The following is a 27,478-nucleotide window of genomic DNA, read 5'->3' on the forward strand; positions in this document are numbered from 1 at the left end:
CAGTTGCAGCACAAATTGGGGCACACACAGGCAAGACTCCATCTGCCCTGGGCAGCTTTCTTGAGCCTTAGAGGAATGGCTCACCATGGATCCTAGGCTACTGTTTATCCTTGCTGACTATTTGTGAGTAATAAATCTTCTTTCTTTACTTGTTGTGTAAGTGTTCTGTTTCACTGGACTCATATTCTGGCAGTTGAGTTTATGAAAAACCTCCTGTCAGACCTAGGAACTTGCCAGATCTAGGAATCATTGCAGAAATTGGTGAGTTTAAAATCCTCACCTGGCAATGAAAACTGGTGAATGATGTTTTCCTCCCAGAGACTGATACCTCTTGCACAGAGGATAGTGCAAGAGATATTTTAATGAGTTAGACCTGAAGTGATGTATATCACGTCCATCCTTATCCCATTTGCTGCAAGGATGGTTTCTGCCTAAGAAGTAAAGGAAATGGGTTTGGTAAATAACCAGCCAGTGTCTGTGATTCATGGAGTTCCAAGAAAAACAGGCTAAACTTGAAAACTTCCTGTGACTAAACACTCAAAGTCACGGGATGGCTTTGGGATTTAATGGCCCTATGTAAATAGTAAAATAATGTGTTATAATGTTAGGAGGTTTGACCTCTACGGTGGTGTGTGGTAGCCACACAGCTGACAGTAGCATTGGGAGGAGAGGTTATTAAATCTCCATACTCTCTCATTCCCTCTCCACCTTTTACCCACCAAATAACCATCACAAAAACAGAAATAAAAAGAAAACCCAAACAAACAAAAGACACTGACCAGAAGAGGTATTACTGTATCAGTAAAAGGAGAAATGACATGTGGCTGTTAAAACCACCTGTTTTTAACAGTGGCACTGTGAGGTTGGAGCAGCATGGAGTCAAAATTGGCCCCGTGTGTTCTGATGAATCACCTTGACGGGGCAATAGAGGTTTGGGAACAGTCTTCCCAGATTGTTGTGCATGGGTGTTAGTCTTTGACTTCACTTTGATCTACCTGGCCTCTGCTTATGGGGGTGGATGCATGATTCCTCAGTTTCTAGTGGGGTTTTACCTTTAAACGTGAGGTAGTTCCCACAGTATACAATATTCAAGTAGGTGTTCTCTCACCCACATACAGGGAGTGGGGTGATCCTGATGATGTGCCTATGAGGGGAAGGGTGGATAGTCTTGCAGTGCTAACAAGGGAACTCATAGAAATGCTGAATTAATTATTAAAGCCACCGTGACCCTACTGCACCCCTAGCCTGTGAAAAGGGCTTTTTCTGTTACAGTTAGTTATATTGCTGCCTATTATGGAGAGAACAAAACTTATCATCACAAAGTATGCCCAAATTTTATTACGAGTGATATAGTTGAGCTGTTTTACAGTTTGCATGTCTGCTTGGCAGAGTTGTGATTCCCTTATAACTTATGAGTCCTTTGAAGCAGGATATAGATGTCTGCAGGGACTGACTTTTCTTCATTCAGAGAGAAATTGACCTTGAACATCAGCGAGCAAAGTAACAATCCCATATCCTGTCAAAACAATTTACCTGTTTGTTCCAAAAACATGTCTGCTGTAGATAAGAAAAATAAAGGGTAAAAAATGCCCCAAACCAAGAAGACTTGACTACACATAGCATAGTTTGTACCCTGCACAATGGGCACATTGTTTCACGCCAGCCTTCCTTGTTTTGATTGTCCTATGCATTAGTCAGGGTTCTCCAGAGAGACAGAACCAATATGTTATGTATATAATATATGAGAGGGAATTTATTAGGCTTACACAATTATGAAGGCTAAAATGCCCTACTTTTGGCTGTCTGCAAACTGGATATGGTAGCATGGCTCAGTCCAAGTCCAGAAGCCTCAGAACCAGGGAAGCCAATGGTGTGGTTCTCAGTCCAAGCCAAAGGTCTGAAAGCCAGGGCACCTTTGGTGTAAGCTGAACCCAAAGGCTGAAGAGTCTCAAATCCTGATGTCTACAGACAGGAGAGAAGAGTGTATCTCAGCTCCAGCAGATGGAGCAAGAGATTTGCCTTTTCCTCTAGTTTTGTTCTCTCCAGGACCCCAGTAGATTGAATGGTGCCCACCCATATGCAGGGTGGATATTTTCTACCCAGTTCATTCAGGCTCACAGGATAATCTCTTCTGGAAACACCCTTATAGCACCCCCCAAAATAATGTTTTGATGCTTTACCAGGTTTCTAGGTATTCCTTAATCTAGTCAACTTGACACCTAAAATTAACCATCACACCTTACAAGGTTGTCAGGGCCACGTGGTAGAACATGGTGAGCCAATGGCCTCCTGGGAAAAACCTGGCCAAAGTCAGCTTTCATTTGTGTGTCTTGCTTTTCCTTTTCCTTGAATTTCCTGCTTGCATTTTTCAAAGAAATTACAGAATGCCTTTTGTTCTCAGTGTAGAGAAGAACTTTTGCTCTCAGTGAAGAAGAACTTGACTGACAGCAATTCCTTCAACTCTGATATTTATATCTTGGGTTGCACATTCTGTAATCTAGATCAGGTTGTAATTCCTTAACTCTTGGGTATGAGGACCTCTAACCCCCTTAGCACCAAACCATTGCTCACAAGGCCATATATGCTTGAGACTTGACTGAGTTATCATAATGAATCATTCCTTAATTTTAGCCTGGTCTAGAAATTGGGTTTTAGAATTTGAGTTCTAGACATTCTGCATTGCATTTTGAAAGTATTCCTAGAGCAGAAAACAGATCTAGGTGGGTTCTTAATCAAGTAAGGGTAATTAAAATCTCTAATTTTCAGGATGAGATGTCAATTCATGCTACATACAAATAACAAAGAGGATTGTTCCCCTTACCCTGAGCTCTAAGCCCTCGTAGGTAAAATAAACTGCTTTTAAGATTGGAAAAAAGTTTTCTTCAAAAATCCAATCAAATCTCAAAATTCAAGAAAAAGTGACACTGGAGCTCTCTCCTGTGAAAAAGTCACCAAGATTTACTCTGTAAATAATTCTAGTTTGTTGTAAACAAGAAAGTAGTGATTGTACTTCAGGTTCTCTCTTCTCTACATATGACAGGGAGATGAGGCTCAGCAACCTGTGAGCACCTCTTGAATAAGTACCTAGTGAAGGTCCAGTGAGACAGAGTCCTACCCAGGATTCCTGAGAAGAAAGTCAGGATGAGTCCTTTGTATGTGCATTAAGGGAATGAGTCTCAGATGAGGCCAAGGGAAAGGGAATCCTACACAGGGTTCTCAAGAGAAAGGTGAAGGGGCCCCCATCCATGCACACAGGGAATCTCCCCCCAGAGATGGCCAAGTGAAAAGAAACCCTATGCTGGATTCCTAAGAGGAGTGCACAGGAAGTGGCCAGCTCCTGTGCACTAAAGGAATCATGCACTAGAGAAGGCTGGTGAAGGGGCATTTAATGCAGGGTTCCTGAGATTAAGGGCATATAGAGGCCTGCATGTCTGCAATCAGGAAGCAGCCCAGACAGTAAGCCATGTGAAAGGGATCCAACGCTGAATTCCTAAGCAGAAATGACAAGAAGGGTCTTTCCCTGAGAGGACATGTGAAAAGGAGCTCTATACAAATTCTAAAATCCAAAATGCACATTACAATAGAAAGATATTTAGATATTTGACAGCTTAAATTAAAAAGTTAATTAATTTTAAAAAATTAGTTTTTAATAAAACAAATTAAATAAAAAAGCAGAATTCTTGGAGGAAAACGGTGATGATTCATGAATAATTTGTAATTCTTTATATAGCATTCAGAATGTATGCTTTATGTATGGGTTCCTATGAAACAGAACTCAAGGTCTTTTAATGCAGCCATTAGAAATCTTAACATCACCTATACTGTTCTCTCTCTTACTCTCTTTCTCCTTCAGCTAGAGCAGCATCTAAATAGACTTTTATCATTTAATTTTTATCAAATAAGTCAATGACACTGAAACATGACTCTCAAAACTTTCCTTATAATGAAGGAAATGACAGTGATGGGCCAAAATACTTTTGACAGGAGAAATGAAAAATGGTTTTGCAATAATAGATTATGTATTTTTATTAATTATTCTGACTTGTGCAAAGCCACACTTAACATGCTCGTATGGAGCTGGAAGAAGAATGAGATAAGATTGTCTGCAAAGATATTTGTTTAGTAACTTCCCTTGAGCTCTTAGCTTTTGACGTTTATTGTAAGACTGGGATTAAAGGGCTTTAAAATGAGAATAAATGAACTCAAGTTGCTTTAGGTTTACTTGGCCATATGACCACCAACACGACCCCATTCTTGAGGTGTTTAAGGACTTTTATACTCACACTAATATTCTCTTCAGCTAGCAGTTGTCATGGTAACCATCTAAATTCACTCCAAGCACATATGACACATGATGTGCATGATCTCTTCCTCGAAATGTGCACCTTCTTAATGGAGTCAAGCCTTTTAGTGAAGCCATGCGTTATAGACTAATAAATGTCCTCCCCTCCCACATTTGTTACATTTGGGAAACTGAGACTGTAACAGTTGGTGAAAATGTAATTTTCTCACTTCTTAAAAGGAGCAAGTATTGAGACCTGATTTTAGATTGCATCTCTGGCTGATGGTGGGATACCTTTCCTTTGAGATTTAATTTCCTTTTCAAATAGAATACAAAGCATGATTTTTTTTACTCTGTTCTCTACAAAACATCATTTCCCCTATTTTGTATGGAACAAAGGATGATTTCTTGCACTGAGTCTGAGCAAGGAGAACAAATGGCTCCATGGCACTGCTTTGTCCACCAACAGTGCTCCCTATTGCTTTCAAAACATATTGACAAGCCATTCCAATTCTCAGTGTCTATTACAATGAAAGCTGAGCAAGGCATGTGAGGGCTGGAATCACCATTTATAAAGTGAGTCAATTGAAAGTGGGAATTGTGCTAAGACCCAGAAATAACAAAAAAAAAAGAGTGTGAAAGTCAGGAAGTTTAGGAGAGGAGCTGTGTCTCTTTTGCCAGATCATTCCTAGTTAATTGTACTTCATTTTATTTATTTTTCGGTTTCCACTAACATCCTGACTGCCTCCATCAGTGACCAGCAGCTGTTCCTTATTCTTTGATTCATCTGCCCACCAAAACCCAGATGCACAGGTTTGGCCTTTGACACACTGCTTTCTTTCTTCCTTGATCCTGCATATGAACCCACTGCTTAACTGTCCGTCAGACTTCTGGCTCTTCCTTTCTCCTCTTTCTGGTTCACATGTGCATCTGGACAACAGAAGTTCCACCTTTTATTTCTAACTGCCCTGCAGTGAGTCAGGTCCTAACTTCTCACCTCGGGCTGTTCCTAGTAAGGCTCGGGGCAAACACAGCTACTCTTGCTATTCTCATCTTTTCTAATCTTTTCCTCCCTCATTTTATCCTAATCTTCCTAATCTTCAGCCACATGTTTATAGAGGATTAAAAAAAAGAGTAAAACAAATCACAAAATAAAAACCTGCATCCCTAGAATATGACTATTTAGATGGTTAATTTTATGTGTCAACTTGACTGGGCCACAGATGCCTCCATAGACGGTTAAACATTATTTCTGGGTGTGTCTGTGAGGTTGTTTCTGGAAGGCATTAGCATTTAAATTGGCAGACAGAGTAAAAGAGATTGCCATCCTAATATGGGCAGGTATTATCCAATCCACCGAGGGCTTGAGTAGAACAAAAAGATGAGGGAAGGTTGAATTAACTCTGCCCGACTGAGCTGAGACACTGATCTTCTCCTGCCCTATGTCCTGATTTTCAGGTCTTCAAACCTAGACTGGAATCTATACCATTGGCTCTTCAGCTCCAGGTCTTTGTACTACACCACTAGCGTTCCTAGATCTCCAGCTTGCAGATGGCAGATCATAGGACTTAGTCTCCATAATCATGAGTCAGTACCTTATAATAAATCTCTCTCTCTCTCTCTCTCTCTCTCTCTCTCTCTCTCTCTCTCTCTCTATATATATATATATATATATATATAGACATCTCTCTCTCTAGGCATATCTCAGAGATACTGCAGGTTTGGTTCCAGACCACAACCAACATAATTTTTTTTTTTTTTTTTTTGAGCTCAGGTCAAGTGTAGAAATCTTCATAATTACAAATGTCAGTAGTAAAAACTTTTCATCATTGCTCAGAAATGATTAGCATTTCATACACACACACACACACCCTCCCCAAGCTCATTCATCCCTCAGGCAGGTCCTCTGTTCTTCATTGTCATCTTCATAAACATGCACGCATGCACGCACGCACGCACGCACGCACACACACACTCAGCAGACATAAGCCTTTTGTTCTACATTATTTATAGTTTTGCTTCTCAGAACTATAGAGATCATGCATCAGGTAGACTATAGGGTCTTCTGATGCTCAGATTTGGCTATTTTCATCATTGATACAACCAACATAATAAAGCAGATGTTCTAATAAAGCAAGTCACCCAAATTTTTGGTTTTCCAGTGCATATAAAAGTTATGTTTGCAAGAGAGTATTGTATTAAGTGTGCAATACCATTGTGGTTTTTTTTTAAATGAACTTACCTTAATTTAAAAATACTTTATAGCTAAGAAACGTTACCAACCATCTGAGTCTTCAGTGAGCCATAATTTTTTTGCTGGTGGAGGGTCTTGCCTCAATGTTGGTGGCTTCTGACTGATCAGGGTAGTGGTTACTAAAGCTTTGTGTGGCTGTAGCAATTTCCTAAAGTGAAACAACAGTGGATTTTGCTGCATTGATCGACTCTTCATTTCACAAAAAATTTCTCTGCAGCATGTAGTGCTGTTTGATAATATTTTACCCAGAACTTCTTTCAAAATTGGAGTCAATCCTCTCAAATCCTTCAACCACTTTATAAACTAGGCTTATGTAATATTTTAAATCCTTTGCTGTTATTTCAACAATGCTCACAGCATCTTCACCAGAAGTAGATTCTATCTCAAGAAACCACTTTCTTTGCTCATCCATAAGAACTCCTCATTAATTAAAATTTTATCATTAAATTGCAGAAATTCAGTCACATATTTTGGCTCTACTTTTACTTCTCTTGCTGTTTCCATCACATCTGTATTTACTTACTCCACTGAAGACTTGAACCCCTGAAAGTCATCCATAAGGGTTGGAATCAACCTCTTCCAAACTCCTGTTAATGCTGATATTGTGACCTTCTTTCATGAATCACAAATGTTCTTAATGGCATCTAGAATGGTGAATCCTTTCCAGAAGATTTTCCATCAGAGGAATCATTATCTATGGAAGTTATAGGGTTACAAAATGTATTTCTTAAATAATAACACTTGAAATTTAAAGTTACTCCTTGAACCATGGGCTGCAGGTGGATGTTGTGTTAGCAGGCACGAAAACAACAATAATCTCCTTGTATAACATTCTCTCAGAGCTCTTGGGGGACTAAATGATTGTCAATGAGCAGTAGTATTTGGAAAGGAATCTTTTTTTCTGAGCAATAGGTCTCAACATTGTGCTTAAAATATTCAGTAAATCATGCTGTAAACACATGTGCTGTCATCCAGGCTTTGTTGTTTCATTTGTAGGGTAGAGGCAAAGTAGATTCGCATAATTCTTAAGAGCTCTAGGATTTTCAGAATGGTGAATGAACATTGGTTTCAACTTCAAGTCACCAGTTGCATTAGCTCTTGACATTAGCCTGTCCTTCGAAGCTTTGAAACCAGGCATTGAGTTTCTCTCTAGCTATGAAAGACCTAGATGGCATCTTCTTCCAGTATAAGGCTGTTTTACCTATACTGAAAATCTGTTGTTTAATGTAGACATCTTCATCAATTATCTTAACTAGGTCTTTTGAATAAGTTGCTGTAGCTTCTACATCAGCACTTGCTGCTTCACCTTGCACTTTTTTTTAAAAAAAAAGCTTTACTTTTAAATATTTGTGGGGTAGAGTGTGTTGTTTTAATACATACATATACTGTGCAATGATTCACTTAAGGTAAAAAGCATAGTACTCGTTTGTCCATCACTTCTCCTCCCCCCTGCCAGCCTCCTTCCCCTCCCAGCCTCTGGTAACCATTATCCTACTCTCTACTTCTATGAAAACCACTTTTTAAATTTTTATTTTAGATTCCATATATGAGTGAGATCATACAGTATTTTTTTTTCTGTGCCTGACTTACTTTGCTTAACGTGCTGGTTTCCAGTTCCATCCATGTTGCTGAAAATGGCAGCATATCATTTCCTTCTGTAGACAAATAGTATTCCACTGTGTATATACATCATGGTTTTTGTTTGTTTGTTTGTTTGTTTGTTTTGTTTTGTTTAGCCATTTATCTGTTGTTGAGCATTTTGGTTGATTCCATGTCTTAGCTATTGTGAATAGCATTGTGATGAACAGGAGAGTACAGCTATCTTTTTGATATTATTGATTTCATTTCCTTGGATGGCTGGGTCACAAAGCAGACCTACTTTTAGTTCTCTGATGAACCTCCATCCAATTTTGCACAATGACTGTACCAATTTAAATTCCCATCAGTTTCAAGATGGTGGTGGCTGCGGCGGTTGGCACAGAGTAGCTGAGGTGGAAAAGGTGGCCACTGGGCCTCAGGCAGCTGGGAAACTTGTGGACCTTCCTCTTGCCATCTCTTAAGGGAGGACCGCAGCTGCTGGCTAGCCGTGGGGGCTGACTGCCACTTTGCCCTCGGCAGGAGAGACTGCCTCATTTACAGGCAACAGCTTTGAAGTGTGGAGCAGGAAAAGAACTGTTTCATAGCTGCAAAAGTGAGTCTCAAAACAGGGAACACAGCGCCAGGGCTGCTGTGGATGCAGACAGGATACCTGAGGCCGGGGCCGTGCTGAAGGCGGCCAGCTGCCCTATTCAGGATTCGAGGTTTCAGGCCAGCATTAAAGAAGATTCCTGGGAGCGCCCGAGCCGTGCCGAGACTGAACAGCCCAAGGCGGCAGTGGCTGAGAACGGGGAAGGTGACAAACCAGAGGCAGAGAGTGAGCGCCCGACCTGGCACAGCCCTGTGAGTGACCCCTGGCCCAGCCCTGTTTGGGGGGCTGATGCCCACCCGGCTCCCGCCTGCATCACCGGTTCACTCACCGCCCCGGGGCTGCCTTCATTTTCCCAGGTGCTGGCAGCTCCGCCCGACTCGGCCATCACTGAGCCTTCCCACTTGCTTGGCCCAGTGTGGGGCTTTCCGGAGCCTGTGGGCTGGCCTCCCCTCCCACGCCCTCCGCGGTTCACTGGCGGGGCTGGTGGCATGGGACATCCCTGGCCAGTGTCAGGAGGGCAAGGAAGTACGGTCGGGCAAACTGTCACTCCACCACACCCTGGACTCCGCCCCCCAGTAAACTTCCTCTTACTGGGAGGCAGATACCATCTCTGCGGCCACCAGTTCGGAAAAACGCCTAACCAATTTCTGGTTGGGAATAGTGTGGTAGGAGAGTTCCCAGGTCCACTTGAAACTGCCGGTGAGCTGGCTGCAGGTGGGCGCTAGATTTGGTCTATGCCGGGGGGATACAAAGGTGAACAAGTCCTGAAAAAGATCTACACAGTGCTACAAAGGCACCCAGAGCGACCGGTCGTCTGTGCCTACCAGACACCTGGTAGACTTCCTGGGTGAGGCGGTGCCGAGCAGGGTCTTGAAGGCCCAGCTGATAGACGAGGGTTGCAGAAGACACGCCACAGCCCAGCACAGTGCACACAGAGTGGAGAGACGTGCGGCCAGGGAGGCGGAGACTCGACAGAAACCACACACCCTGTGGGGTAGCCACTGCATGATCCAACAGCCTGGGCCAGAGTACACGGAACAGGGAGAAGTCTTGCACAGGAAGTGAAAGCTCAACAGAGATCACACACCCTGTGGTACGTGATCCACCAGCCCAGCAGAGTCCAAGCTGACCAGAAAGGTGGCTCCCTGGAGAAGCCCAAGACCCGAGGCAACCACACACACAAGGCACTAGAGGCCAACTGAGCAGTCACGGAGGTAGCCATACCAAATTGGCAACCACAGCAACATCCTAGTTAGTCATTAGTCTCAAACCAGTGGACTATGAAACCCCCTGCCACAATGAATAAACATCAAAAAAAAGATACCAGAAATACAAAAATCAAGAAAAGTTAATACACCACCAAAAGTTAATAAATCTCAAACTCTAGATCCTATAGAACAAGAAGCCCTTGAAATGACTGACAAGGAATTTCGAGTGAGAATTCTAAGGAAACTGAATGAGATACAAGAAAACTCAGCTAGACATCATGATGAACTGAGGAAAAGTATACAGGATCTGAAAGACGAAATGTACAAGGAAATCAATGTCCTGAAAAAAAATGTAGCAGAACTTGCTGAACTGAAGAAGTTATTCAGCGAAATAAAAAACACAACGGAGAGTTTAACCAGCAGGCTTGTCGAAGTTGAAGAGAGAACCTCTGAACTTGAAGATGGGCTGTTTAAAATAACACAAGCAGACAAAAAGAAAGAAAAAAGAATCAAATGCATTGAAGAAAATCTGAGAGAGATATCAGACAACCTTAAGCGCTCAAATATCCGAGTCATGGGTATTCCAGAAGGGGAGGAAAACGGAGATTGCATTGAAAACATATTCAACAAAATAGTGGCAGAAAACTTCCAAGGTATAGGAAAAATCACAGATCTTCAGATCCAGGAAGCTCAATGATCTACAAACGTATTTAACCCAAAAAGGCCTTCTCCAAGACATGTCATAGTCAAATTGGCAAAACTCAGAGACAAAGAGAGAATCTTAAAAGCTACAAGAGAGAAGTGTCAAATCACCTATAAGGGAGCCCCAATCAGGCTAACATCAGACTTTTCATCACAAACCCTAAAAGCTAGAAAGGAATGGGATGATATTTTCAAAATACTAAAAGACAAAGATTGCCAGCCAAGAATACTCTACCCTGCAAGGCTATCCTTCCGAAATGAAGGGTAAATAGTATATTTCTCAGACAAACAAAAACTGCGGGAGTTCACTACCACACGACCACCCTTACAAGAAATCCTCAAGGGAGTACTGGGTTTGGTTCCTGAAAAATAACTACCACTGCCATAAAAACTCAAGAAAAATCAAAACACACTAGTAAAATAAAAATGGCATTCATGAAGAGAAAACAAGCAAACAAAAACGCTACCTACAACCTAAGGAACCAACAAACCCAGAAACCAAACAGTAAATTAGAAAGCAAGGAACAAAAGACACCTAAGACGACCAAACAACCAATAAAATGCTAGGAATAAATCAACACTTTTCAATAACAACTCTTAATGTAAAAGGCTTAAATTCCCCAATCAAAAGACACAGACTGGCTGACTGGATCGAAAAGGAGGACCCAACTATATGCTGCCTACAAGAGACCCACCTCACCCATAAATATTCGCACAGACCAAGAGTGAAAGGATGGAAAAAGATTTACCATGCAAACAGAAAAGAAAAATGAGCTGGAGTAGCTATTCTTATATCTGACAAAATAGACTTTAAACTAAAAACCATAAAAAGAGACAATGAGGGACACTACTTAATGATTAAAGGACTGATCCATCAAAAATTCATAACAATCATAAACATGTACGCACCCAATGTGGGAGCAGCCAGATTTATAAAACAAACTCTACTAGACCTAAAGAAGCAAATAGACACTAATACCATAATAGGAGGGGACCTGAACACCCCACTGTCAATATTAGACAGATCATCTAGGCAAAGAATAAGTAGAGAAACACAAGATCTAAACAAGATTCTAGACCAATTGGAATTGGCAGATAGCTACAGAACATTCCACCCAACAACCTCAGAATATTCATTCTTCTCATCAGCACATGGATCATCCTCCAGGATAGATCACATATTAGGTCACAAATCAAGTCTCAATAAATTCAAAAAAATTGGAATTATCCCATGTATCTTCTCAGACCACAATGGATTAAAACTAGAAATTAATAACAGATGAAGCTCTGGAAACTATACAAACACATGGAAATTAAACAGCATTCTACTTAATGACATATGGGTCCAAGTAGAAATCAAGCAGGAAATCAAAAAATTTATTGAAACTAATGAAAACAATGATACATCATACCAAAACCCGTGGGATACTGCAAAAGCAGTATTGAGGGGGAAATTTATTGCATTAAACGCTCACTTCAGAAGAATGGAAAGATGGCAAGTGAACAACCTAACACTCCACCTAAAAGAACTAGAAAAACAGGAAAAATCCAAACCTAAAGTTAGCAGACGGAAAGAAATCATTAAGAACAGAGCAGAACTGAATGAAATTGAAACCCAAAAAACAATTCAAAAGATCAATGAATCAAAAAGTTGGTCTTTTGAAAAGATAAATAAATTTGACAAACCATTAGCATGGCTAACAAAAAAAAGAAGAGAGAAGACTCAAAGAACAAAAATTAGAAATGAAATAGGCGATATTACAACTGATTCATCTGAAATACAAGGAATCATTCGAGACTACTATAAACAACTATACGCCAACAAATTTGAAAATCTGGAGGAAATGGATAAATTTCTGGACACACACAAGCTCCCAAAACTGAACCATGAAGACGTAGAAAATTTGAACAGACCAATAACAATAAAGGAGATTGAAGCTGTTATCAGAAGGTTCCCAACAAAGAAAAGTCCAGGACCAGATGGATTCACAGCAGAATTTTACCAAACATTCAAAGAGGAATTGACACCGATTCTTTACAAACTATTCCAAAAGATTGAAACGGACACAAATCTCCCAAACTCATTCTATGAAGCAAACATCATCCTGATACCAAAACCAGGTGAAGATATAACTAAAAAAGAAAACTACAGGCTGATATCCTTGATGAATATAGATGCAAAAATCCTCACTAAAATACTAGCAAACAGAATACAGCAACACATGCATAAAATTATTCATCACGGTCAAGTGGGATTCATCCCAGGGATGCTAGGTTGGTTCAACATACACAAATCAATAAATGTGATACACCATATTAATAAACTCAAACACAAGGACCATATGATCATCTCTATAGATGCTGAAAAAGCATTTGATAAAGTTCAGCACTCATTCATGACAAAGACCCTCTATAAGTTAGGTATAGAGGGAAAGTATCTCAACATAATTAAAGCCATATATGCCAAACCCACCGCAAAGATCATCCTGATTGGGTAAAAGCAGAAAGCTTTTTCTTTAAGAACAGGAACTAGACAAGGATGCCAACTCTCACCACTCCTATTCAACATAGTGTTGGAAGTACTAGCCAGAGCAATCAGAGAAGAGAAGGAAATACAGGGCATCCAGATTGGAAAAGATGACGTCAAACAGTCCCTGTTTGCAGACGACATGATCCTATATATCGAACAGCCTAAAACCTCTACAAAAAAACTCTTGGAATTGATAAATGATTTCAGCACAGTAGCAGGATACAAAATCAACACACAAAAATCAGTAGCATTTCTTTTCTCCAATAGTGAACATGCAGAATTAGAAATCAAGAAAGCCTGCCCATTTACAATAGCCACCAAAGAAATAAAATACTTAGGAATTGAGTTAACCAAGGAGGTGAAAAATCTCTATAATGAGAACTACAAACCACTGCTGAGAGAAATTAGAGGATACAAGAAGATGGAAAGATATCCCATGCTCTTGGATTGGAAGAATCAACATAGTGAAAATGTCCATACTACCCAAAGTGATATACAAATTCAAAGCAATCCCCATCAAAATTCCAAAGACATTTTTCTCAGAAATGGAAAAAACTATCCAGACATTTATATGGAATAATAAAAGACCACGCATAGCCAAAGCAATGCTGAGCAAAAAAAATAAAGCTGGAGGCATAACACTACCTGACTTTAAGCTATACTACAAAGCTATAATGACCTAAACAGTATGGTACTGGCATAAAAACAGACACACTGACCAATGGAATAGAATAGAGAATCCAGAAATCAACCCACACACTTACTGCCATCTGATCTTTGACAAAGGCACCAAGCCTATTCACTGGGGAAGAGACTGCCTCTTCAGCAAATGGTGCTGGGATAACTGGATATCCATATGCAGTAGAATGAATCTAGATCCATACCTCTCACCGTATACTAAAATCAACTCAAAATGGATTAAGGATTTAAATATACACCCTGAAACAATAAAACTTCTTAAAGAAAACATAGGAGAAACACTTCAGGAAATAGGACTGGACACAGACTTCATGAATATGACCCCAAAAGCACGGGCAACCAAAGGAAAAATAAACAAATGGGATTATATCAAACTAAAAAGCTTCTGCACAGCAAAAGAAACAATTAACAGAGTTAAAAGACAACCAACAGAGTGGGAGAAAATATTTGCAAAATATACATCTGACAAAGGATTAATATCCAGAATATATAAGGAACTCAAACAACTTTACAAGAAGAAAACAAGCAACCCAATTAAAAAATGGGCAAAAGAGCTAAGTAGGCATTTCTCTAAGGAAGATATCCAAATGGCCAGCAGATATATGAAAAAATGCTCAACATCACTCAGCATCCGGGAAATGCAAATCAAAACCACATTGAGATACCATCTAACCCCAGTTAGGATGGCTAAAATCCAAAAGACTATGAACGATAAATGCTGGCGAGGCTGCGGAGAAAAAGGAACTCTCATACATTGTTGGTGGGACTGCAAAATGGTGCAGCCTCTATGGAAAATGGTATGGAGGTTCCTTAAACAATTGCAGATAGATCTACCATACGACCCAGCCATCCCACTGTTGGGAATATACCCAGAGGAATGGAAATCATCAAGTCGAAGGTATACCTGTTCCCCAATGTTTATCGCAGCACTCTTTACAATAGCCAAGAGTTGGAACCAGCCCAAATGCCCATCATCAGATGAGTGGATACGGAAAATGTGGTACATCTACACAATGGAATACTACTCAGCTATAAAAACGAATGAAATACTGCCATTTGCAACAACATGGATGGACCTCGAGAGAATTATATTAAGTGAAACAAGTCAGGCACAGAAAGAGAAATACCACATGTTCTCACTTATTGGTGGGAGCTAAAAATTAATATATAAATTCACACACACACATACACACATACACACAGAAACTGGGGGGGGGGAAGAAGATATAACAACCACAATTATTTGAAGTTGATACAACAAACAAACAGAAAGGACATGGTTGGGGGGAGGGGGGGAGGCAGAAGGGAGGGAGGTTTTGGTGATGGGGAGCATTAATCAGCTACAATGTATATCGACAAAATAAAATTAAAAAAAAAAAAATAAAAAATAAATTAGGTTGGACTTAGAAAGAAAAAAAAAAAAAAAAAAAAAAAAAACCACATTGAGATACCATCTAACCCCAGTTAGGATGGCTAAAATCCAAAAGACTCTGAACGATAAATGCTGGTGAGGTTGTGGAGAAAAAGGAACTCTCATACATTGTTGGTGGGACTGCAAAACGGTGCAGCCTCTATGGAAAATGGTATGGAGGTTCCTCAAACAATTGCAGATAGATCTACCATACGATCCAGCTATCCCACTGTTGGGAATATACCCCGAGGAATGGAAATCATCAAGTCGAAGGTATACCTGTTCTCCAATGTTCATCGCAGCACTCTTTACAATAGCCAAGAGTTGGAAGCAGCCCAAATGTCCATCATCAGATGAGTGGATACGGAAAATGTGGTACATCTACACAATGGAATACTACTCAGCTATAAAAACGAATGAAATACTGCCATTTGCAACAACATGGATGGACCTTGAGAGAATTATATTAAGTGAAACAAGTCAGGCACAGAAAGAGAAACACCACATATTCTCACTTACTGGTGGGAGCTAAAAATTAATATATAAATTCACACACACACGCGTGCACGCACACACACACACACACACACACACAAAAAAAAAAACTGGTGGGGGGGAAGAAGATATAACAACCACAATTACTTGAAGTTGATACGACAAGCAAACAGAAAGGACATTGTTGGGGGGGAGGGGGGAGTGAGAAGGGAGGGAGGTTTTGGTGATGGGGAGCAATAATCAGCCACAATGTATAATGACAAAATAATATTTAAAAAAAAGTAAAATAAAAAATAAATTCCCATCAACAATGTAGGTGGGTTCTCTTTTCTCTGCATCCTCATCAGCATTTGTTATTTTCTTTCTCATTAATAATAGCCATTCTGGCTGGAGTGAGATGTTATCTCATTGTGATTTTAATTTGCATTTCCCTGATGATTAGTGATTTTCAGCATTTTTTCATGTGCTTTTTGGCCATTTGTATGTCTTCTTTTGAGAAATACCTGTTCAGTTCCTTTGCTCATTTTTTAATTGTGTTGTATTTTTGCTGTTGAATTGTTTAAGCTCCTCATAAATTTTGGATATTGGCCCCTTGTCTGATGTGTCGTTTGCAAGCACTTTCTCATATTCTGTAGGTTATCTCTTCACTATGTTGATTATATCCTCTGCTGTGCAGAAGCTTTTTAGTCTGAAGTAGTCTTATTTGCCTATTTTTGCTTTAGTAACCTGTGCTTTTGTAGCCTCATTCAAAAAAATGCTGTCCACTCCTATTTTGTGTAGCATTTCTCCTATATTTTCTTCTGGTAGTTTCATAGTTTGGGTTCTTAAATTTATGTCTTTAATCCACTTTGAGTTTATTTTTGTGTATGGTGGACAATAGGAGTCTGGTTTCATTCTTCTTCATGTGGATATCCAGTTTTCCCAGCACCATTTGTTGAAGAGGCCATCCTATCTTCACTGTATAATCTTATCACTTTTGTCCAAAATCAGTTACCTTTACGTGTGTGGGTTTATTTCTGGGCTCTCTGTTCTCTTCTGTTAATATATTTGTCTCTTTTTATGCCTGTACCATGCTGTTTTGGTTACTATAACTTTATAGTATATTTTGAAGTCAGGAAGTATTATGCTTCCAACCTTGTTCTGGTTGTTCAAGATTGCTTTAGCTATATGGGGTCTTTGTGGTTCCATGCAAATTTTAAGATTGTTTTTCTATTTCTGTGAAGAGTGTTATTAGTATTTTGATAGGGATTGCATTGAATATGTAGATTGCTTTGGGTAATATGGGCATTTTAATGATGTTAATTCTTCCAACCCAAGAATATGGGATATCTTCCATTTATTTGTGTCCTCTTCATTGTTTTTCACCACTATTTTACAGTTTTCATTGTAGAGGTCTTTTACTTCCTTGGTTAAGTTTACTCTTCGGTATTTATTTTCTTTCTTTCTTTTTTTTTTCTGATAGATATTGTGAATGAGATTACTTTCTTGATTTCTTCTTCAGCTATTTCATTATTGGCATATTGGAAAGCTATTGATTTTTGTGTGTTGATTTTGTATACTGCCTCTATATTGAATTCTTTTATTAGTTCTAGTAATTTTTTGGTGAAGTGTTTAGGGATTTCTATGTATATGATCATGCCATCTGCAAATAGGGATAGTTTTACTTTCTTCTTTTTTATTTGGATGCCCTTTTTTGCTTTCTCTTGCCTTATTGCACAGGATAGATCTCTCAGTACTGTGTTGAATAAGAGTGAGGAAAGTGCATCTTGTCTTGTTCCAGATATTAGAGGGAAAGCCTCCAACTTTTGTCCATTCAATATAATATTAGCTGCATATTTGTCATATATGGCCTTTATCGTGTTGAGGTACATCCCTTCTATAACTAATTTGTTGGGCACTTTTATGATGAAGTGGTGTTGGATTTTATCAAATGCTTTTTCTTCACCTATTAAAATGATTGCATGGCTTTTTTCTTCATTCTGTTGATGTAATATATCATGTTTATTGATTTGCTTATGTTGAACCATTCTTGCATCCTTGGGATGAATCCCACTTGATCATTGTGAATGATTTTTTAAATGTGCTGTTGGATTCTGTCTGCTACTATTTTATTGAGAATCTTCATATCTGTGTTCATTAGGAATATTGATCTGTGATTTTCTTTTCTTGTTGTCTTTTACTGGTTTCAGTGAAAGGGTGATGCTGGTCTCATAGAACAAGTTTGGAAGTATTCCCCCCTCCTCCTTTTTTTTGGAAGAGTTTGAGAAGAATTGGTATTAGTTCTTCTTTAAATGTTTGTAGCATTAGGCACTAAGGCCATCTGATCCCGGGGTTTTCTTTGTTGGGAGACTTTTTATTACTGCTTCAATCTCATTAGTTGTTATTGGTCTGTTTAGTTTTTTAGTTCTTCATGATTCCACCATAGCAACTTGTATGTGGCCATGAATTTATCCATTTCTTCTAGGTTTTCCAGTTTTTTTACATGTAGTTGTTCATACTAGTCTCTTATGATCCTTTGTATTTCTGTGGTATCAGTTGTAATTTTTCCTTTTTTATTTCTGATTTCATTTATTTAAGTCTTCTCCCTTTTTTTCTTCATTAGTCTAGCTAAAGGTTTGTTGATTTTTTTTATCTTTTCAAAAAACGATTTTGGTATCATGGAGATGATCTCTTTTTTTAAACCATATGAACCAACCACTGCTAGCTTCAAACTTTTCTTCTGCAGCTTCTTCACCTCTCTCACTCTTCATAGAGTTGAAAAGAGTTAGGGCCTTGCTCTGGAGCAAGCTTTGGCTTAAGGAAATGTGGTATCTGGTTTGACCTTCTATCTAGAACACTAAAACTTTCCCCATATCAGCAAAAAGTCTATTTTACTTTCTTGTTATTTCTTTGTTCACTGGAGTAGCACTTTTAATTTCCTTCAAAAACCTTTTCTTTGCCTTCACAACTTGGCTAACTGGTACAAAAGGACCAGCTTTTGGCTCATCTCAGCTGTTGACATGCCTTCCTCAACAAGCTTAATTATTTCTAGCTTTTAATTTAAAGTGAGAGACATGCAACACTTCCTTTCACTTGAACACATAGAGGCCATTGTATACTGATTAATTGGCCTAATTTCAATATTGTTGTGTCTCAGGGAATAGAAAGACTCAAGGAGAAGGAAAGACAGGTGAAGCAGACAGTTAGTGGAGCAGTCAGAACACAGAAAATATTTATTGATTAAGTTTTCCATCTTATATGTGTATGGGTTCATGGCATCCCAAAACAATTATAATAGTAACATCAAAGATCACTGATCATAAATCACCATAATATTTATAATAATGAAAATGTTTGAAATATTGTGAGAATTGCCAAAATGTGACACTGACACAAAGTGAGCACATGCTATTGGAAAAATGATGCCAATAAACTTGCTTTGAAAATGATGCAGGATGGCCACAAACCTTCAATTTGTAAAAAGCACAATATCTGTGAAGTGCAATAAAGTGAAGTTCAGCAAAACAAGGTATGTTGATATATATTTCTCTGGAAAACCCTAGTACAGCTATGAATGCCTATAAATAGGAAGAAACTTTTGATACCTAAAGATAGGGTATTGGGGAAGGCTTAGGAGCTGATTAAATGCATATATCTTAAAATAATTTTAGGTGAAACTTACCAATAACAGCTTGCTATATAATAAATCGTGAAGATTGTCAAATACTAGGTAAACGACCTTTCTCACAGAAATTATTTATGTGCATCATAGGAGATCAAGAAAGAATTGAGACAAACTTAGGCATACAAGTAAAAATCAGGAGATATTTTAGTAAAATGTTGCAGGCAAGTTATCTATGTGTTTTCAATCTCTGTTCTTTGTTCCTTCTTTGGGAATGTTGGCATGAAAAGTAGAAACAAAATAATATGCTGGTATTTAAAATAATTACTTTGGAGCCCAGCCAATTGTGCGCTGACCAGAGAGGTGCCCCCCTGGACAGGCACGAGTCCTGTGGAGACCTTGCACCCTGTGGTGCCAGTGTGAAACCTAGCAGGAAGGCCTCACTACCACTGGACCCCATCCCCAGCCTGGCCAAGTGTGTGCTGACCAGAGAGGTGCCCCACCAGAGAGGCCCAAGTCCTGTGGAGACCACACACGCCATAGCACCAGCACACGACATAGCAGGAAGGTCTCACAGCCACCAGACCCCATCCCCAGCCCAACTAAGTGCATGCCAACCAGAGAGGCACCTCCCCAGCGAGGCCCAAGACCAGTGGCAAACACATACCCAAGGCACCAGCAGGCAACCGAGCTGACACTGAGGCAGCTGTGCCAAAATGGCAGCACCGGCAGGGTCTTCGCCAGACAATAGTGTCGAACCAGTGAACCGTGAAATCCCTTGCCACAATGACTAAACATCAAAGGAAAGATACCAAAAATATGAAAAATCAAGAAAGTACACCACAAAAGGGTAATAACTGTCAAGTTCTAGATCTTATAGAACAAGAAGCCCTTGAAATGACTGACAAGGAATTTTGAGTTATAATTCTAAGGAAACTAAACAAGATACAATAAAACTCCGCTACACAACATGATGAAAAGAGGAAAAGTATACAGGACCTGAAAGACGAAATGTACAGGGAAATCAATGCCCTGAAAAAGAATGTAGCAGAGCTTGCCGAGCTGAAAAATTCGTTCAAAGAAATAAAAAACACAACAGAGAGTTTAACCAACAGGCTTGCAGAAATAGAAGAGAGAACTTCTGACCTTGAAGATTGGCTGTTTAAATAACACAGGCAGACAAAAAAATAAGAAAAAAGAATTAAAAACATTGAAGAAAATCTAAGACAGATATCAGACAACCTAGGGCACTCAAACATCTGAGTCATGGGAATTCCAGAAGGGGAGGAAAAAGCAGATTGCATTTAAAACACATTAAACAAAATAGTGGCAGAAAACTACCCAGGTATAGGAAAAGACACAGATCTTCAGATTCAGGAAGCTCAAAGATTCCCAAATGAAATCAACCAAAAAAGGCCTTTTCCAAGACATATTAAAGTCAAAATGGCAAAGTTCAAAGACAAAGAGAGAATCTTAAAAGCTGCAAGAGAGAAGTGCCAAATCACCTATAAGGGAGCCCCAATCAGACTAACAGACTTTTCATCGCAAACCCTAAAAGCCAGAAAGGAATGGGATGATATATTCAAAATATTAAAAGACACAAATTGCCAGCCAAGAATACTCTACCCTGCAAGGCTATCCTTCCAAAATGAGGGCAAATAGTGTATTTCTCAGACAAACAAAAACTACAGGTGTTCACCACAACATGACCACCCTTACAAGAAATTCTCAAGGGAGTACTGGGTTTGGTACCTGAAAAACAACTACCACTACTATAAGAACTCAAGAAAAATCAAAACCCACTAGGAAAGTAAAAATGCCAACAATGAAGAGAAAAAAAAGTTTATCTACAAACCAAGGAACCAACAAATAACACAAACAGTAAATCAGAAAGAAAGTAACAAAAAACACTTAAGACATCCAAACAAAAATCAGTAAAATGCTAGGAGTAAATCAGCACTTTTCCATAACAACTCTTAGTGCAAAAAGATTAAATTCCCCAATCAAAAGACACAGACTGGCTGGCTAGATTAAAAAAGAGGACCCAACTGTACTCTGCCTTAAAGAACTCACCTGACCTATAAAGTCCCACATAGACTAAGAGAGAAAGATTGAAAAAGATTTACCATGCAAACAGAAATGAAAAATGAGATGGAGTAGCTAGTTCTATATCTGATAAAGTAGACTTTGAACTAAAAATGATAAAAAGAGATAAAGAGGGCCACTACATAACGATAAAAGGATTGATCGATTAAGAAGACATAACAATCATAAATATATATGCACCCAATGTTGGAGCAGCCAGATTTATAAAGCAAACACTATTAGACCTAAAGAATGAGATAGACACTAATACCATAATAGCAGGGGACCTGAACACCCTACTCTCAGTATTGGATAGAACATCTAGGCAAGAATCAACAGAGAAACACAAGATCTAAACAACACGTTACACCAATTGGACTTGGCAGATATCTAAAGAACATTCCATCCAACAACTTCAAAATATTCATTCTCATCAGCACATGAAACATTCTTCAGGATAGATCATGTTATGTCACAAATAGAGTCTCAACAAATTCAAAAAAATTGGAATTATCCTACGTATTTTTTCATACCAAAATGGATTAAAATTAGAAAACAATAACAAATGAAATTCTGGAAAATGTATGAACACGTGGAAATTAAACAGCATTCTAATTAATAACATATGGGTCTAAGAAGAAAACAAACAAGAAATCAAAAAATGTATTGAAACTAATGAAAACAATGATACATCATACCAAAACCTGTGGGATACTGCAAAAGCAGTACTAAGGGGGAAATTTATCACATTAAATGCTTATTACAGAAGAATGGAAAGATGACAAATGAACAACTTAATACTTCACCTTAAAGAGCTGGAAAAACAAGAACAATCCAAACCCAAAGTTAGCAGATGGAATGAAATCATTAAGGTCAGAGCAGAACTTAATGAAATTGAAACCCAAAAAACAATACAAAAGATCAATGAATCAAAAAGTTGGTTTTCTGAAAAGATAAATAAAATTGACAAGCAATTAGCATGGGTAACTAAAAAGGAAGAGAGAAGACCCAAATAAAATAATTAGAAATGAAAAAGGTGATATTACAACTGAAACAACTAAAATACAAGAAATTATCAGAGACTACTATAAACAACTGTATGCCAACAAGTTTGAAAATCTGGAGGAAATGTATAAATTTATGGACACACAAAAACTACCAAAACTGAGCCAAGAAGATATAGAAAATCTGAACAGACCAATAACAATAAAAGAGATTGAAGCTGTTATCAGAAGGCTCCCAACAAAGACAATCCCAGAACCAGATGGATTCACAGCAGAATTCTATGAAACATTCAAGAAGGAATTGACACCAATTCTCTAAAAACTATTCCAAAAGATTGAAACAGAGGCAATCCTCCAAAACTCATTCTATGAAGCAAACATCACCCTGATACCCAAACAAGACAACAACAAAAAAAGAAAACTACAGGCCAATATCCTATACGAATATAGACGCAAAAATCCTCAAGGAAATACTAGCTAACAGAGTACAGCAACACATACACAAAAGTATACACCATGATCAAGTGGAATTCATTCCACATATGAAAGGTTGGTTCCACATATGCAAATCAATAAATGTCATACACCATGTCAATAAAATCAAACACAAGGAACTTATGACCATCTCTATAGATTCCACAAAAATATTTGATAAAATTCAACACTCATTCATGATAAAGACTCTCTACAAGTTAGGAATAGATTGAAAGTAGGTCAACATAATTAAAGCCATATATGATAAACCTACTGCCATAAAAGCTTTCAGCTTTTCCCTTAAGAACAGAACTAGACAAGGATGCCCACTCTCACCACTCCTATTCAGCATAGTATTGGAACTACTAGCCAGAGCAATGAGAGAAGAGAAGGAAATAAATGCATCCACATTGGAAAAGATAAAGTCAACTGGTCCCTGTTTGCAGATGACATGATCCTATATATTGAACAGCCTCAAGCCTCTACAAAAAAACTCTTGGAGTTGATAAATGATTTCAGCAAAGTTGCAGGATACAAAATCAGCACACAAAAATCAGTGGCATTTCTATTCTCCATTAGTGAACATTCAGAAAGACAAATCAAGAAAGCTTGCACATTTACAATTGCCATAAAAAAAATTAGGAATACAGTTAACCAAGGATGTGAAAAATCTCTATAATGAGAATGACAAACCAACGCTGAGAGATATTGAAGAGGACACCAGAAGATGGAAAGATATCCCATGCTCTTGGATTCGAAGAATCAACATTGTGAAAATGTCCATACCACCCAAATGATATACGAATTCAATGCAATCCCCATCAAAATTCCAATGTCATTTTTCTCAAAAATGGAAAAAGCCATCCAGACATATGTATGGAATAACAAACCAACATGCATAGACAAAGCAATTCTGAGCAAAAAAATAAGGATGGAGACATAACACTACCTGACTTTATACTACTAAGCTATAATAACCAAAACAGCATGGTACTGGCATAAAAACAAATGCACTGAACAATGGAATAGAACAGAGAATCCAGAAATCAACCCATACATCTACAGCCATCTGATCTTTGACAAAGGCACCAAGCTTATACACTGGGGAAGAGACTGCCTCTTCAGCAAATGGTGCTGGGATAACTGGATATCAATACTCAGGAGAATGGATCTAGACCCATACCTCTCACCATATACTAAAATCAACTCAAAATGGATTAAAGAATTAAATATACACCCTGAAACAGTAAAACTTCTTAAAGAAAATAGAGGAGAAACACTTCAGGAAGTAGGACTGGGCAGAGGCTTCATGAATATGACCGCAAAAGCAAGGACAACCAAAGGAAAAATAAACAAATGGGATTATATCAAACTAAAAAGCTTCTGCACAGCAAAAGAAACAGTTAACAGAGTTAAGAGACAACCAACAGAGTGGGAGAAATTATTTGCAAAATATATATCTGACAAAGGATTAATATCCAGAATATACAAGGAAGTGAAAAACCTTAACAAGAAAAAAACAAGTAACCCAATTAAAAATGGGCAAAAGAACTAAACAGGCATTTCTCAAAGTAAGATGTATGAATGGCCTACAGACACTTGAAATAATGCTCAACAACACTCAGCATTTGGGAAATGCAAATCAAAACCACACTGAGGTACCATCTAACCCCAGTTATGATGGCTAAAATCCAAAAGACTCTGAACGATAAATGCTGGCGAGGTTGCGGAGAAAAAGGAACTCTCCTACATTGTTGGTGGGACTGCAAAATGGTGCAGCCTCTATGGAAAATGGTATGGAGGTTTATCAAACAATTTCAGATAGATCTACCATATGACCCAGCTATCCCACTGTTGGGAATATACCCAGAGGAATGGAAATCATCAAGTAGAAGGTATACCTGTTTTCCAATGTTCATTGCAGCACTACTTACAATAGCTAAGAGTTGGAACTATCCAAAATGTCCATCATCAGATGAGTGGATATGGAAAATGTTGTATATCTACACAAGGGAATACTATTCTGCTATAAAAAATAATGAAATACTGCCATTTGCCACAACATGAATGGACCTTGAGAGAATTATATTAAGTGAAACAAGTCAGGCACAGAAAGAGAAATATCACATGTTCTCACTCATTTGTGGGAGCTAAAAATAAATAAATAAATACACAAATAAACTTGTGCGGGGGGGGGGAGAAAATACAACAATTGCAATTCCTTGAAGTTGATATGACAAGCGAACAAATATAAGGTTGTTGGGAGGGAGTGGGAAGAAGGAGGAGGGAGGGAGATTTCAGTAATGGGCCACAATAATCAACCACATTTTATATTGACAAAATAAAATAAAATTAAAAAGAAATGTTGGCATGTAAATAATGTAAAAAAAAGAAGAAAATAAATAAATAAATAAATAAATAAAATAATTACTTTTAAAACAAATTGTAGGCATGATACATTGTAGACATATTTACCACCCCACACCCCAAATTTTAGACATTTACTCTGAAAAGTTATGCAGATAAAAGACATAAATACATTCAAGCACAGTTTAAATTGTTAATCATAGATTCTTAATGGAAAATGTTGGGTTTGCACATGTCATTTATTTGTGAGAATAATATTATAGACAGGACTCTCATGCTTTTAAATTATATCACTTGCTACCAAAAAACACTAGGGCCAGATGGACCACAGGCAAAATTTAGTATAGTGGTGTTTTTATGGTATTTTTGTTTTTTTGTTTAATTTCATTTTTTACTGTTAGCATATATGTTATTACAAATCATACTTATTCTTTATTCCCCTTATCCAATTTCTCCCCACCCCCCCTCCCTCCCAACTCCCCACTCTGATAACCATAGATTTCTTCTCTCCTTATGAAAGAGTAATGGTTACTCTGTTGATTTACTGCCTTGATGATCTGTCCAGTGCTGTGAGAGTTGTGTTCAGGTCTCCAACTATTATCATAGAGTAGATGATTCTTCTATCACTCTGGAATGGGCTTTATGGAGAGAGACATCCTCTTCCTTTCTGTGGTCTCTGCTGGTGACTCTCCTTATGTCAATGCACTCAAATGGCTGGTGGGCCATCTGAATGGTAGTTGTGGTGTCTAGCTGCTTTTGCAGCAGCCGTGGCTATTGTGGTGGCTGTGGTGGGCCACCCACATGGAAGTGGTCTTTTTTGGCATGCTCCTTGACTAGTTTTGGGAGGAGGGGTTGTTTCCCACTCCAAGCCTCAGGACCCCGGGTGGGCCCTGTGGCAGCAGCATTGTGCCTGATTGTGGGAGGATGGGTTGATTCCCCGCTCCAAGTTTCAGGACCCCAGATGGCCCTGTTACCATGGCCGTATGCCTGGATGCAGGAGCAGGGGTCAGTCCCTGGCATCCTGCCTCAGGACCCAGGGCATGCCCCATGGTGGCAGCAGCGGGCCTGGATATATGAGGAGGGGTCAGTCCCCGGCTCCATCTGTTTTTACATTCTAAGATGTTGTTTCAGAGCAGTTGGGTGGGAGGTGGAGGGGAATGGGATGTGGTAAAGGCCTGTGGCATCCCCCTCATACTTGCAGGGGAGAACATGAAAGAATTTCTTTATCATGAAAGAATGTTGAACTATGTCATATGCTTTCTCAGCATGTATAGAGCTGATCGTAAGGTTTTTATCTTTAATTGCATTGATATGGTGTATCACATTTATTGATTTTCATATGTTGAACTGACCTTGCATCACTGGGATGAATCCCACTTGATCACTGTGTATAATTTTATGTGTTGTTATATTCTATTAGCTAGTATTTTTTTGAGGATTTTTGCATCTGTATTTATCAAGGATATTGGCCTGTAGTTTTGTACTTTCGTTATAGCTTTTCCTGGCTTTGGTTGTCCGTGCTTTTGGGGTCATATTCATGAAGCCTCTGCCCAGTCCTACTTCCTGAAGTATTTCTCCTCTATTTTCTTTAAGAAGTTTTACTGTTTCAGGGTGTATATTTAATTCTTTAATCCATTTTGAGTTGATTTTAGTATATGGTGAGAGGTATGGGTCTAGATCCATTCTCCTGAGTATTGATATCCAGTTATCCCAGCACCATTTGCTGAAGAGGCAGTCTCTTCCCCAGTGTATAGGCTTGGTGCCTTTGTCAAAGATCAAATGGCTGTAGGTGTGTGGGTTGATTTCTGGATTCTCTGTTCTATTCCATTGTTCAGTGCATTTGTTTTTATGCCAGTACCATGCTGTTTTGGTTATTATAGCTTTGTAGTATAAAGTCAGGTAGTGTTATGTCTCCATCCTTATTTTTTTGCTCAGAATTGCTTTGTCTATGCATGTTGTTTTGTTATTCCATACATATGTCTGGATAGCTTTTTCCATTTTTGAGAATGAAAAAACCTACATCTACTATCCTAAGAAACCAACACAGAAAACAAACAGCAAATCAGAAAGAAAGGAACAAAATATTTTTAAAACTTCCAAACAAAAATCAGTATAATGTCAGGAGTAAATCAACACTTTCAATAATAACTCTTCATGTAAAGGATTAAATTCCACATT

General features: G+C 38.6%; 2 non-coding genes across 2 annotated transcripts; both read right to left on the reverse strand.

The window, feature by feature from the left end:
* Positions 1-6,047: 6,047 nt before the first annotated feature.
* LOC134368820 (small nucleolar RNA U2-30) lies at positions 6,048-6,117 on the reverse strand. The gene has a single exon (XR_010022519.1). It is a non-coding gene; the product is annotated as a small nucleolar RNA U2-30 (small nucleolar RNA).
* A 185-nt stretch (positions 6,118-6,302) lies between these two features.
* Positions 6,303-6,382, reverse strand: LOC134368821 (small nucleolar RNA U2-19). Its single transcript, XR_010022520.1, has one exon. It is a non-coding gene; the product is annotated as a small nucleolar RNA U2-19 (small nucleolar RNA).
* Between the last annotated feature and the right edge of the window lie 21,096 nt (positions 6,383-27,478).

The sequence above is a fragment of the Cynocephalus volans genome, chromosome X (genome assembly GCF_027409185.1).
Source record: "Cynocephalus volans isolate mCynVol1 chromosome X, mCynVol1.pri, whole genome shotgun sequence".
Taxonomy (NCBI): Eukaryota; Metazoa; Chordata; class Mammalia; order Dermoptera; family Cynocephalidae; genus Cynocephalus; species Cynocephalus volans.